Source organism: Bactrocera neohumeralis, chromosome 4 (genome assembly GCF_024586455.1).
Source record: "Bactrocera neohumeralis isolate Rockhampton chromosome 4, APGP_CSIRO_Bneo_wtdbg2-racon-allhic-juicebox.fasta_v2, whole genome shotgun sequence".
In the NCBI taxonomy this organism is placed as follows: Eukaryota; Metazoa; Arthropoda; class Insecta; order Diptera; family Tephritidae; genus Bactrocera; species Bactrocera neohumeralis.
The window spans coordinates 88,554,794-88,567,033 of record NC_065921.1 but is presented as its reverse complement, the minus strand read 5'-3'; positions in this window follow the sequence as shown (position 1 = coordinate 88,567,033).

Here is a 12,240-nt window from a genome sequence, read left to right as displayed (position 1 = left end):
GTTTTTTTGCTGTTGGTTTTTTCAATTCACATTTTTTCACCAAATTGCTTCAATGTTGTTGTAATTTGATATTTATAAGTCAAGTACTTGTCAGCTGCGCCGTTGGAGTGCACACCTTTTTGGATGCGGCACAACAATTGCATAAAAGCTGTCAAAACTTTTGTTGTTGTTTTTGTTTTTGTATACATTTGATAGCGCGCTCGAAAACCGATTGGCAACGAATTCAAGGTTCGCAGTCTGGCTTTGTTCAATAATTGATCGGGTGAAGCGATTTCTGTGAATTTTTGTGGGGCATACTCACAATCGCCTCACAAATAATGTGAGAGTCGGTATGCTTTCTAATGGGCTCTTTCCTTTATTTGTGGTTAATATGTATTGGCCAATTTTTATAGCAGCTATGACGTTACTTTGGAGACGTGCTCTAGCGTATCCACGCTTTAGCAACTAAAAGAACCACAAATATTGACTAGCTTAAAGTAATGATTGCATATTTCAATTTATCCATTTATTTATGGCTTATTTTTATCTACTACAATGTCCTCAGCAATTTTTATGCCACAATAAAATATATCTAAATTAAAGAATTTACTATTTTTTTGGAATTTGTATGATCTTTCAGTGACTCACGACATTATTTATATACATTTATAATCGTGTATACTTGTAATAATATTTTATAGTGCCACATTAATTTTATGCATAAATATATAATTATGTTACATACATATGTACTTAGCTCAGCCAGCAGTCAAATCAACTAGTTTCAAACTACTTACCTTAGAGCTAGTATTGTTTGTGCTTTTCTCAACTAATCAACCGAATACTTTTTCCTTACAAGGAACTGGGTTTTCTACGAAATGGCAATGGTTAAATTTCGGTAAGAAATATAAGGGTCTACCAAAAAGAATATGGAAAGTTTGGCAACATAGTGCCACATAGGGCATCGAAAACAGTGGACAAAAATGAAGATCTCAAAGAACTAATTATTGAAATCATGTAATTCTAATAATTGATGTCAAAATGAAATAAACACTAAAATTTGGTAAAAATGGGAACCGTAGTTTTTTTGTTATACAGACATCTTTATATTGATTATGTGAAATAAATGTCCATTTGCATATCTCCACCAGTTTAAGCCAATTTTCGGCCACCGGGTGCAGCATTTTGAATTTGCGCGCCACGGGACTGATTTTGCCTGATACCGATATGGTAACCCTACAAATATCAGAAGATGATCTTTCGAAAAACGCTTTTTTTAACGGTTTTTTCGAGAACTTGAATTTGCGTAATTATCTCGAGCAATTTCCAAGCGCTGTAACAAAGGGAAATGTGACAACATGAAATGGCAAACCTTATAGAACAGACTGATAAAACTTGACGGAAATCCGTAAACAAACATGGCCGCTACGAGCTGTCACAATCTCGTCATGCCTATTGGTGGACGCTGTACCTGTTTCAGAAATTGAAAAAAAAAAAGATTCTAGTACGTGTTTGAAGCAAATCTTTATTAGAAAATAATTATCTACAATAAGCCTGATGTATATCTGTCTACTTTATTTGGTTTTCACACGGAAATTTCTCTTGAAACAGGTATAGTTCCTAACTAGTGTAATGTTTCAATGCAGTATACATATGTACATATGTTTGGTAGCGTAAAGTTATGACCACTTCGGGTGATTCATTTAAATGCATTGATTTTATATTACTTCTTAGCAATAAAATAAATCTTTACAACCTTAGTGGTTCTTATATTACTTTCATGGTTATATTTCCTTTACGGCTAACCTCTTGAATTGTTTACATAACCTCAAATTGCCTTACTGATGTGGCATTGTTCTGCAGTAATCTCAGTTAAGTACAGATATTAATTTAATGAGCGACTTATGCACTCAATTAAAATTTCATAGTAACTACTAACGGTATTCTAGTGCCGTCATAAAAGCTTGAAAATATTATATTAATTAATAACAAAATCAACTATTTTAATAACTGTCTGCCTTTTAATTATAAATCGAATGTCATATGCAAGCTTGGAGTACATTGATCAAATGCCGGAAGCCACTTTGGTGCTACGAGTGACGCAAAGAGATCAGATCAGAGATGAGGACCTCTTGCGATCGAACTTGGGCCAAAAGGTTTTTGCGACTAGTGCATATAGTGATGGTGACCCAGCACTGGACAAGTTTCCGCGAAGCCTGGCTATCTAGTAGTACAACACAAGCGAATATGGGAGCATTGACCCGCTCCCATTCTTCTGATAGCGGTTCTAGGGTGCTTTTTCTTGCTTGCTCTTCCCAGTTTTCTGTGATTCCGCTCTGGCCTGGCACCCATCTCAGTGTTATCACAAAGACGTTCTATACTATTGATCGCGTGGTTAGACACTCCTTGACCAGCCCTGAACGCATTGTTAATCAGTTCAAGGCTAGTATCGCCGATCTGCTATCTGAGAGGATGGTCATTTCTCAGAAGGAGGCTGCACTCCAGAGCAGTAAATCTGCTGATACTTTATTGGCTGCAACATCTGAGTTCAGCCTGAAGCTGGAGTTGATAGAGAGCTCCTGACGGTAAACCCCTCCACCAACCTTCCCACTAAGCTTTGATCCATCCGTAAAGATGCTCTTTGCCCCTCTCTTTCAAGGGCTTTTTCCCACCCACAACTCCCTCGGCGGTATATGAGTAGAGAAGGAGTCATCGGTGATCCGGTATGAAGTCGAGGTAAGTGAGGATTTTCGAGTTTACCGACACGTATTATGCCAGCTGTATGCTATAATGGTCTGTTCCGACAAATGAGCGGCTTCTGCGTGAGAGAGGGATTAGTGGAAATTTTCAGATTGTTATTTCAAAAACTGAGGGACTAGTTGGCATATGTACTGACAGACAGACTGAAATAGAGACAGACAAACCGACATGGCGGAATCGACTCAGTTTGTTTTGCTCATCGTTTATACGATCTCTGACGTTTCTTTTTGGGTTGTCGTTGCAAGCTTGATATACCCCGTTCAGGGCATAAAAAGAGTCGTTGGTATCTATATACCCTTACATATATCCATGCATATAGCAATTTTAAAATCTTCACGTAGCAGTTTTTTCCAAAACTTATGACCACATATTTTCAATGTCAGCAAACGTGCCATTTTATAGGCGAGATAAATCGGCATAATTGCGTTCTATAAACATTACTGCCAGTATTTGGTAATTGTATATCCGCAATCGCTACGCCATAGTCGCATTGCCCTCAGGCCTCAATTGTCGCTGTAGTGTTTTCATTAAATCGCCATACAGTTCATTAAATGAGTGCAAAGAATTTTTATGTCAACAATTTAAGCCGCAATAATTGCAATTGCTGACAGCAGCCACGGTAATTGCGTTCACCAACACAAGCGACAACTTAGAGACCACACCGGGGATGATGCTCTACGCGGATATTCGCCATGGATGTGTCGTTGTGGCCGTTTGACCTTTACGCAGGCGCAAATACACTCCTCGGCTTAAGTCGAGCAAACAGCATCGCAACAAAAACAGTTATATATATTATGTTGTGTGTTGTCCATGCAATTACGGCACACTGTCGAAGTGAATGGAATTTTTTGAGCTGCCTCAGCGCAAATCAATAGGCAGCCGGTGGCATGCGGGCAAACACCCGCCACTCGCTTGAGATAAGCGTTTTTTAACTTAAAATAAATGGAAAAAATGCTTCACTAAAACACACCGAAAGCAATTTATTTGCCACAAAACACACACATGCATATGTAGTTATGTGTGCGTGTGTGTGTATGTTTGTACAGCGCGTTCACGGTTGTGAATGAAGTGCGTTGTCTTCTCTCTTTTTCTTCGGCTTTGCTACTACTGTTACGTGCTTTTATGACCGTTTTTTATGCACAATTAACTGAACATTTTATTTGTAATTAATTTCGGACTTTTTTTTTGCCATTTTGCGCTTTATTGCCACTTGTGGTTGTGAGTTTAAGGAAGTTGTCAATTGATTTCGGCTGCTTGAGCCATATTTCCCACTCAAAGTGCTCGACTTGAAGAGGGCAGAGTCAGCTGATGCTTCTGCGATTTTTTACCGCTTTTCATGCATATATACATATATATATAAATCTATATGTTATATATATATTTAGAGCACTGTTAGTCTGTTAAAGCGCATTTGTTGCAGAAAAAATTTATTTGTGAACCAGGCAACGACAGTAGCAATGCGAAATAAGATAAATTTGGTTTTTTGCTGAATCAACTATATGTGAAATCATAGACATACATACATATATGTATATATTAAAAAAATACTAATAAATGAAGCAGAAGCCCCGCCATTGCATCAGACATTGAAAATTTATGCGCCCACTTGCTTGTTTGTCTGTGTGTGTCCGTCTGTGGCTTGTGTGGCACAATGCAATCTCCGCATCAAATCTGTTTGTATCCCAACCGATCGCATTTCGTCACATCTGATCGGTTCCCAAGTACATGCGTAATGCCGAAGTGATGGTCTTTTGTTTGCCCTCACTCTTCTTTTCTTGCAATAATTGCGTTTGTTTTTTCATGAATTTTTCTCTTTTTTGTTTATTTCCAGGCAGTGCTTGTCAATCGCCAACGATGAATTGACAAAATGCTTGAGGTAAGTGCTTATTTTTCTTTTATCTGTTGATCCGATTTGCCAACAATTGACTTTTATTTTCTATGCATAAGTAATGAGTGAGATTGTGGCCAGTGGCGCTGCCATATTATGCAACTTACCAATGTAATTGATATACATTTTATGGGTATACATGCAGTACACGCCCCAATAAGACTTTCTTTACGTGTTTACAGAAAATTTCATATGGCAATGATGGAGTACCCCGAAAGCCATTTCTTTTTTTACTCTTTCTACGAAAGCTTTTTAAAAATTTGTTTAAAGTTAAGTGTAAAATTTGATAGGAAAAGTTCAAAAGCATCTACATGACATCATAATCAAAATATTTCAGCGTAGCTGGGGTTTATAGAGATCAAGCCATAAATAAACTCTGGTAATTAAATTTTTTCTTTGCTCACCTACCGACGAGGGTAATGTGGATGGGTACAAATCGCTGGAGCAGAGAAGTTTCTTACAAAAAAGCTCTCTGTCAATCTTAACTTTCGACTCCCGGACCACGGTAGTGTTTTTCATGAGAAAAGGTTGGAGGGGGACTTTTCTGTAAGCTCTACGTCAATACTAGGAGGGTTTTCAAGCAGAAGTGGATGCTATTACGTTGGCGGAAGACATACTGCTACGAAGTAAATATATCGTTTTTCAGGAAGGTAGGCATATACTACAACAGCAGAGCAGCAATACTAGCGCTGAGTTCGCTGACTGTGAACTCAAAGCTAGGGGTGCCTGTCTTCACAAGAAATAGTATGAAGCTACTTTATCATCAGACTCATTGGGATGCGTGGTCACAACGGAATCGCTGGCAACTGCAAAACCGATGAGCTAGCCAGAGAGTTTATCCTTGTCCCGCTCACATCGCAATGGGACCGAGTTGGATCTCCATTGGCGTCTTGCGTTCTAGCCCTGAACCAATGGACCGCGAGGAAGAACTTCTCAATTACTTGGCCTTAGCACATTTCATCTTGCCGCAAAAGTAGGGGCTCTAACGGGACGTTGTCCAATAGGCATTCATTTGGAAGGGTCTATCAAGAATATAGAAATTTCAGATAGCGCAACGGACCGGCGTTCTAAGCTGTGCAAGTGAGCGCGCTGTTAGGACCGACCTCTTACTCAACCTAACTTGCATGATATTGTCGGGACTATTATTTGGAAGACAGTCTGGTCCATGTTTCCATACCTTGAGGTCTCCAGATATGACTGCTGCGTTAGCAAGATTTCTATACACGAAATAAACATAGGGAGGCTTGTAAAGAAAACTCTCTATATATCAGGTGAATAGCTCCAATAGACCTGTGAAATCGCGGGTATCGTTTTGAAAAAGACAGTTTTAAGAAAAACAGGTTTAATGTTTTGTGAGCTGGCCGAACCAGTTTGAATGCCGGATCACCAAAGTACCGAGAATAATGTGTATTTTGACAAATTCTCTTGTAGATATATAGTATTCCCTCATTATTTTCGTCTTCTCTCATTTTTCGCGTCTTGCTATACGGTGCGGAGGTATGAACAATGACATCATTTGCTGACTCGACCTTAGGAAGTTCGAGACAATGGTTTTGTGGAAGATTTGTGGAATTTTGCGCATTGGCTGCTGCGAATATCGCATTCGATGGAACGATGAGATGTATGAGATATACGGAGACATTGACATAGTTCAGCGAGTCAAGAGACAGACGCTGCGCTGACTATGTTGTCCAGATGGAAAAGAACACTCCAGCTTTGAAGGTTTTCGACGTAGTACCCGCCGGAGGAAGCAGAGGAAGAGGAAGACCTCCACTCCGTTGGAAAGACCAGGTGGTAAAAGACTTGGCTTCGCTTGCAATCTCCAATTGGCGCCACATTGCAAAAAGAAGAAACGACTGTCGCGGTGTTGTTAACTCGGCTATAACCGCAAAACAAATACTGATTTTTTAATTTCTGGACCAGCATAATATTAAGTAAATATGATAATACAAAAGCCAAGCACACCAGTCATTTTAGATTTAATTAATCTGTTGCAAGTTTACGTAACTATTGTACTTTTTGAAGCATTTTGTTCATGCCACTTGCAATTGTGGCGCCTCGCGTCTATCTACATCTTGCATTTCGCAATTTGTCCAGCAATCCTCACGCTTTTCAACAACTCTGGAGTAATCCGATGAGCGACAACAACAAAATGCAACAACAGACCCACAATTTCTGCTCCAATTCTGAAAACGATTCGTTTCGTCTCCTACTGGATGGACAGCTGAAGTGTGCGTCCACAGCGGCTGGCCTGCATAAGCACATGTATGTATGGGCGGGTGTGCGGCAGCCACCGAGCGAGATTGCTATTAGCATAAGCTGAAGTGGCTGCAAGATTTATTGCGCCGCAGGCCAGCGCAACAGCGGCGAATTTGCATTTCGAAGCATTGCGCCCCGTTGAGCAGCAGACAAATTGTGCGTTCATGTTGCACTTGGCATGTTGCAGATTGCCGTTAAGCGTACGGTACAGTAGCCAGGCGATTGCTATCATCACGCTGCTTTGCGCTTACTCGGGCAGATGCGACGCTGGCGATAAAGTGCCGGACCCAGCGAGAACTCCACCCACTTTTCACAGCCCTGCAAGCATTTGAGCTGCTGCACGGACCAGTGGCACTCGTGTGCTCGTTGTGGCAATGTGCTGTTGTTTACAAATTGCGAATTAAGCGGCCTGTTGTGGCAACTTAATAAATGGTTGCACGTTTGCAACAGCAATCGCAAGTGGCAAGTGACCTATCTTGCCACAAATTAAATTGCAACTCACAGCTTGGTAAAAATAACACACAAAAGTGGCGAATGCTGGTGGCATAAGCGGCTGAGTTTATTCTTAGCAGCTGCTTTGGCAGGAGTGGCAGTGGCGCATGTGTCGGTGTTGCCGCAGCAGTACACGTGCAACAATCTGTTCATCTGCCCAACAGCTTGTGGTTGTTTGGTGGTCGCACGCATTTCTATTTTGCTTTTGTTGTTGTTTGCGTCCACCGCTTTTGTTGGCCGCCACTTGTTGTTAACACGCAACAACTACCATAAACGCAACGTGCAACACTGCTGCAATAATGGAAATATTAACGACAGTGCGGCTGAGCTGAAAGTCGTGCGCGCGCACTGATGAAATCGCCTGAGTCGCCTCTCGGCGCGGTGTGTCGGGGGTGATGGTATGCGCCTGCGCACACACAAACCAATTGAGCTCACAAGTTAGTAAGTTACTAAAGTTGAGTGTTGCGTTTTGGTGGCAACATAAATCACAAAGGATTACACAGTTGTTTTAGTTGTTGTTGTGCGTTACGTAATCGCTATAGCAGAGCAATATTGCGTGGTTGGGGTTAATGGTGTCAGTTCTGGCAACGGGAATTTGACTTGATTCAGGCGCATGCGTGACAATTGTTTGCGCACAATCGAAATCGGAATATGTTTGTTCGCTTGGCAGTCTGAAAAAATAACTTGTTAGACATCTCTAAGAATGCCTCTCCAAGTAAGAGCTCTGAATTGTGACGGGAAAGTCCACTGCCTATGTTAGGTTAGGTTAAGAGGTCGACACTGAGAGAGATCTGATTTGGACAGCTTAAAACGCTGGTCCATCGTGGTACCTAAAAACTTCTATATATTGCTACCATAAGACCTTTACTAATCGACAAAACGCTTTGAGCCCGTCAAAAATTTGTAGAGACGGCTAATGCCAGTTTTGGCCATGTCCTCTTCGTAGAAAGTAAGACTACCTAAATGTTTCAGCTTCAGTCTTGCCAATGTAGGACAATGGAAGAAAAAGTGGTTGGAGGTTCCCACTTCAACCTCTTCCATAAAACTTAGACAACTAACGTTCGAAAAGATCTTTAGTCTTGCCTTATTAATGACTATTGGACAATGTTCAATAAGGACCCCTAATATGAACTTTGCTCAGGGCAAATAGTTTCGTAGATCTTCTGCGTTCTACTATAGGCCAAAAGTATACCGATGTCGCATAGGATCTGGTCACCTAATAGCGTCTGCTAAGCGCACACGAGGTTCATTGGTCCAGTGATAGAGCGCAAGACGCCAATGGAGATCCAACTTGGGTTCATTCCGATGTGAGCGGGACAAAGGATTACCTCTCTAGTCCAACGGCCAACCGGCTACTTGATTTCTAGTGAGAACAGTTGACTAGCTGAGCGCACAGTAGTGAGTTCAGCGCACAGTTAGTGAGTTCAGCGCCAGTATTTCCGCTCTGTATTCGGAGTAAATGCCCATCTTCCTGAAAGAGGCTGCATTTCTAGTAGTATATCTATTGCCATCTTGATAGCAGCCACTTTTGCTTGGAAGCCATACTAAAATTGAAGGAGACCTCCTTACAGAAAACTCCGTCCTTCTCCCCTAGTTTCAACTAATCCTTGTAAAGCGCACTGCTCTCTTCTCAAGCGACTTTTCCCCATCCACATCTCCCTCGTCGATATAAAAGTAGAGAAAAAGCCGCCCCGAGTGGCCTCTGCGATGCGGTGATCCAAGTTTTCAGGATTACAGTTGAAGAAGGAGATAATTTCGGCGTGTCCATATCCGGATCCTTTCATATACCCAGCATCACTGAGCCTTAGAGCACACTTAGCGACAATATACCTGCCGGCAATGTCAACGGGTGCTACGTTTCGAGCACCGGAGATACCGATGGGAGTGGACACGTTCATGCTTTTTGGCAAGAGAATCTTTGCAGGTGCTCTCCACCAGACGATTATCCCAAAGCTAGGGGTAAAGTAGCTGCCATTTTATGAATCCAGTTTGTTAGGGTTTTGAGATGTGCACGGGGTAGAAATCGTGACTATTAGACATGACCTATTCCTAACCTATTTTAACTTCAAATACTTTTGAATTACTAAACAGAAACCTGTTGCCAAGTTCGAACTTCGACTTGTGATCTTGCGCATAGTTGGCAGCCTTGGAAAACCATGTAAAAGTGGTTGCAAAGTATAAATTTGAAGCTAAAAACTTTCCACAATTATTAGGCACCCTATATCATATACAAATATGTTATTTATTATATTTTGTACAAGTATCAATACTATAATTTATATAAGACCATGATCTCGCGGCGCTTTGCTAAGCAAACAGACACTTGTTAATTTTTAGGAATTTTGTACTATAAATTCCGTTCGACTTTTCGACCGTCATTATTAAAGTAAAAGTAAAATTATAATGGTTATTTCATTACCGAAAGACTTCTCGGTATTTTACCAATTCACACTCATTTCGGTTTATTTTTAGCTCTTTCTTGGCAATTTTTTTCAATAAGCTTGATGAAGCTCTGTCTTCAAGCAGCGTGCTGTGTCTTTGTTGACGCTACAGTTGGTATTTTAAAACAGAAGACCCACCTCATCATTACTCTTTTTGTATCGACAAAATACTATATGAGATATATATGACTTTAGTTGTTACTTTGTTGATTAGTTAGGTTAGGTTACTAGCACACAACTAATGGCACTTCCTGGTGTTTTAAGCATATTTTAATTAATATAAAGTAAAGAGCATCATTAATATCATCCAAAATTTAGTACCGCTCCTCTTTGCCGGCCAATGCTGATTCATTCGCTGTTAAATGGTCAAATGGTGTGACGCGCTGCTCGCGGGCATTTTAACTGTTACTTTGTTGAACAAAAGCGTTGTTGATTGATGAAATCGCGCCACGACAGCTCTGGTTTATTTTCGCCTAATATCCCCATTATTAATACACAAAATATTTTCTTTGCCGTCCGCTTCGTTGCCAAAATAGTGTGGCGTTATAGTTGAGATCTATTGTTTCTCGTTGATTTATGACATTTTAATGTGTCCGTCGAGTGCTTTGAGTGCGTTCGAAAATATGTAGGTATGTTACAGTATTCACAGCTGTAATAACATGTGTTGCATGTACCCTACTCTACTTTCCGTTAAATGCCTTTCTATGAACTTGTGCCGGACTTGTTCGTAAGAGGAGGAAGGTGGAGAAAAGTATGAAATTAAGTGTTGGAAGTAATTTAAAAAATTATGATGATTTCTACGAAAACACCGCAGCAGAAACTGCGTTGAGAGCAGTTCATTATGCTCCTTAACTGGGAGTATACGGGCCTCACTGTGCAGATAGGAGACATCAAAAGGCAACCTGTTATAGTCCGGAGTGCAGTATTTTGACATGTCTGAAGCTTTCTCGTCTGCGTGTCACTGCATCCAAGCGACCATATTGGTGCGGCGTAATTAAGGACCGATCGGTCGATTGCCTTGTAATCTTAGGATTACTGATGGTCGGAATTTCAACGCCATCGACTGCAATATTAAGGTCACGTCTGTAATTCTTCGTGCAGTTAGTGAATATGGTTGCTGTGGATTTAGTGGGGAGAGTGTTAGGTTCCGTGCAGCGAGGAAGCGAGAAGGTCGGAGAGATAGCCGTATACTTTTCAGCCATCGATTCCATTGCCTGACGTCATTATCGTGCAATCACCAGCGTACGTGGGGATAGAAATTCCCTCTGGTGGTTGAGGGAGTTTTGAGATGTAGAAGTTAAACAGCAATGGGGAGAGGACACCACCCTGAAGAAGTCTTGTTGAATTCTTCTCAATTTAGACTTTTTACTTCGGAACGTTGCGGATGATTGCGACCGCTCAGGTAGTTCAGAGTCCACCTCTGCAACCATTGAGGGAGCGTAGATTTTTCGATATCTTCAAGTAGCGTTGTGTGGTTGACTGTGTCAAAAGCTTTTAACAAGTCCAACGCTACGAGGATCGTCCTCTCGAAGGGGGTTTTGGTTGAGGCCATGAGCTATCTGGGCTTTCTTGACGCTAAGTGCTGTGGTGGTGCTGTGCACTTTTGGTAAGCGTTTGCTAGACTTAGGTGGTGCGTGAGGGTCGGACAAGGCCTCAAGTATCTTCACTGCTGGGGAGAGAATAGTTATCGGACTCCTCTTTGTTGGCGGGTTTCCCAGGTTTCATAGGTGCCACTCTTCAGATTTTCCACACATCGAGTATTTGAAGAGTGGTTAGCGACATCGAGCCTTGATGTTTTAGCATTAGCATGTTTATTCCATCAGGATTTGGAAGATTTTGTTTTATTGATGACACTCTGAACTTTCGGTGAAAGTAAATGGTGTGCAGTCTTTTGACATTTTGCGCTTTGTCTAGCAAAGAGTACAGTGTAATTTACCGGCTAAAATTGCTCGCGCATTTCTTCAGGTCCGCAGAGGCATGACCATTGAATTGAATTTCAACTCGGTAATCATGTCTCTTCGGGTTAGACAAAGCCTTAACAGTTGTCCGGTGGAGAGGTTGCAAGACTTCAGGTGCTATATCTATTTTGTCCGCTTGTGTTGATTTACCATTTGCCCAATCTCCAAATTGAGATCCCTTATTCGGGGATCACAGGGATCGGCATAGCGTAAGGTATCGCCCTTTAGCTAAAACAACTGCTTTGCATGGAAAATTGGGGCGAAGTTCCGCGTTTCATCTAGCCGATATAAAGCAAGCGTAAGCAGCTGCAGTCACTATGCGGAATTGAGGCGTTGCTCCAGTGATGGCAAACTTAATCTAAAACTCACCGATCCAAACGAGCTTAGATCTCCGAAAAAACAGACTTTTGCCGGATAAAACCCGGGAACCGGGTGTCGTGGGAATTGAATGAGTTGTTGTCCA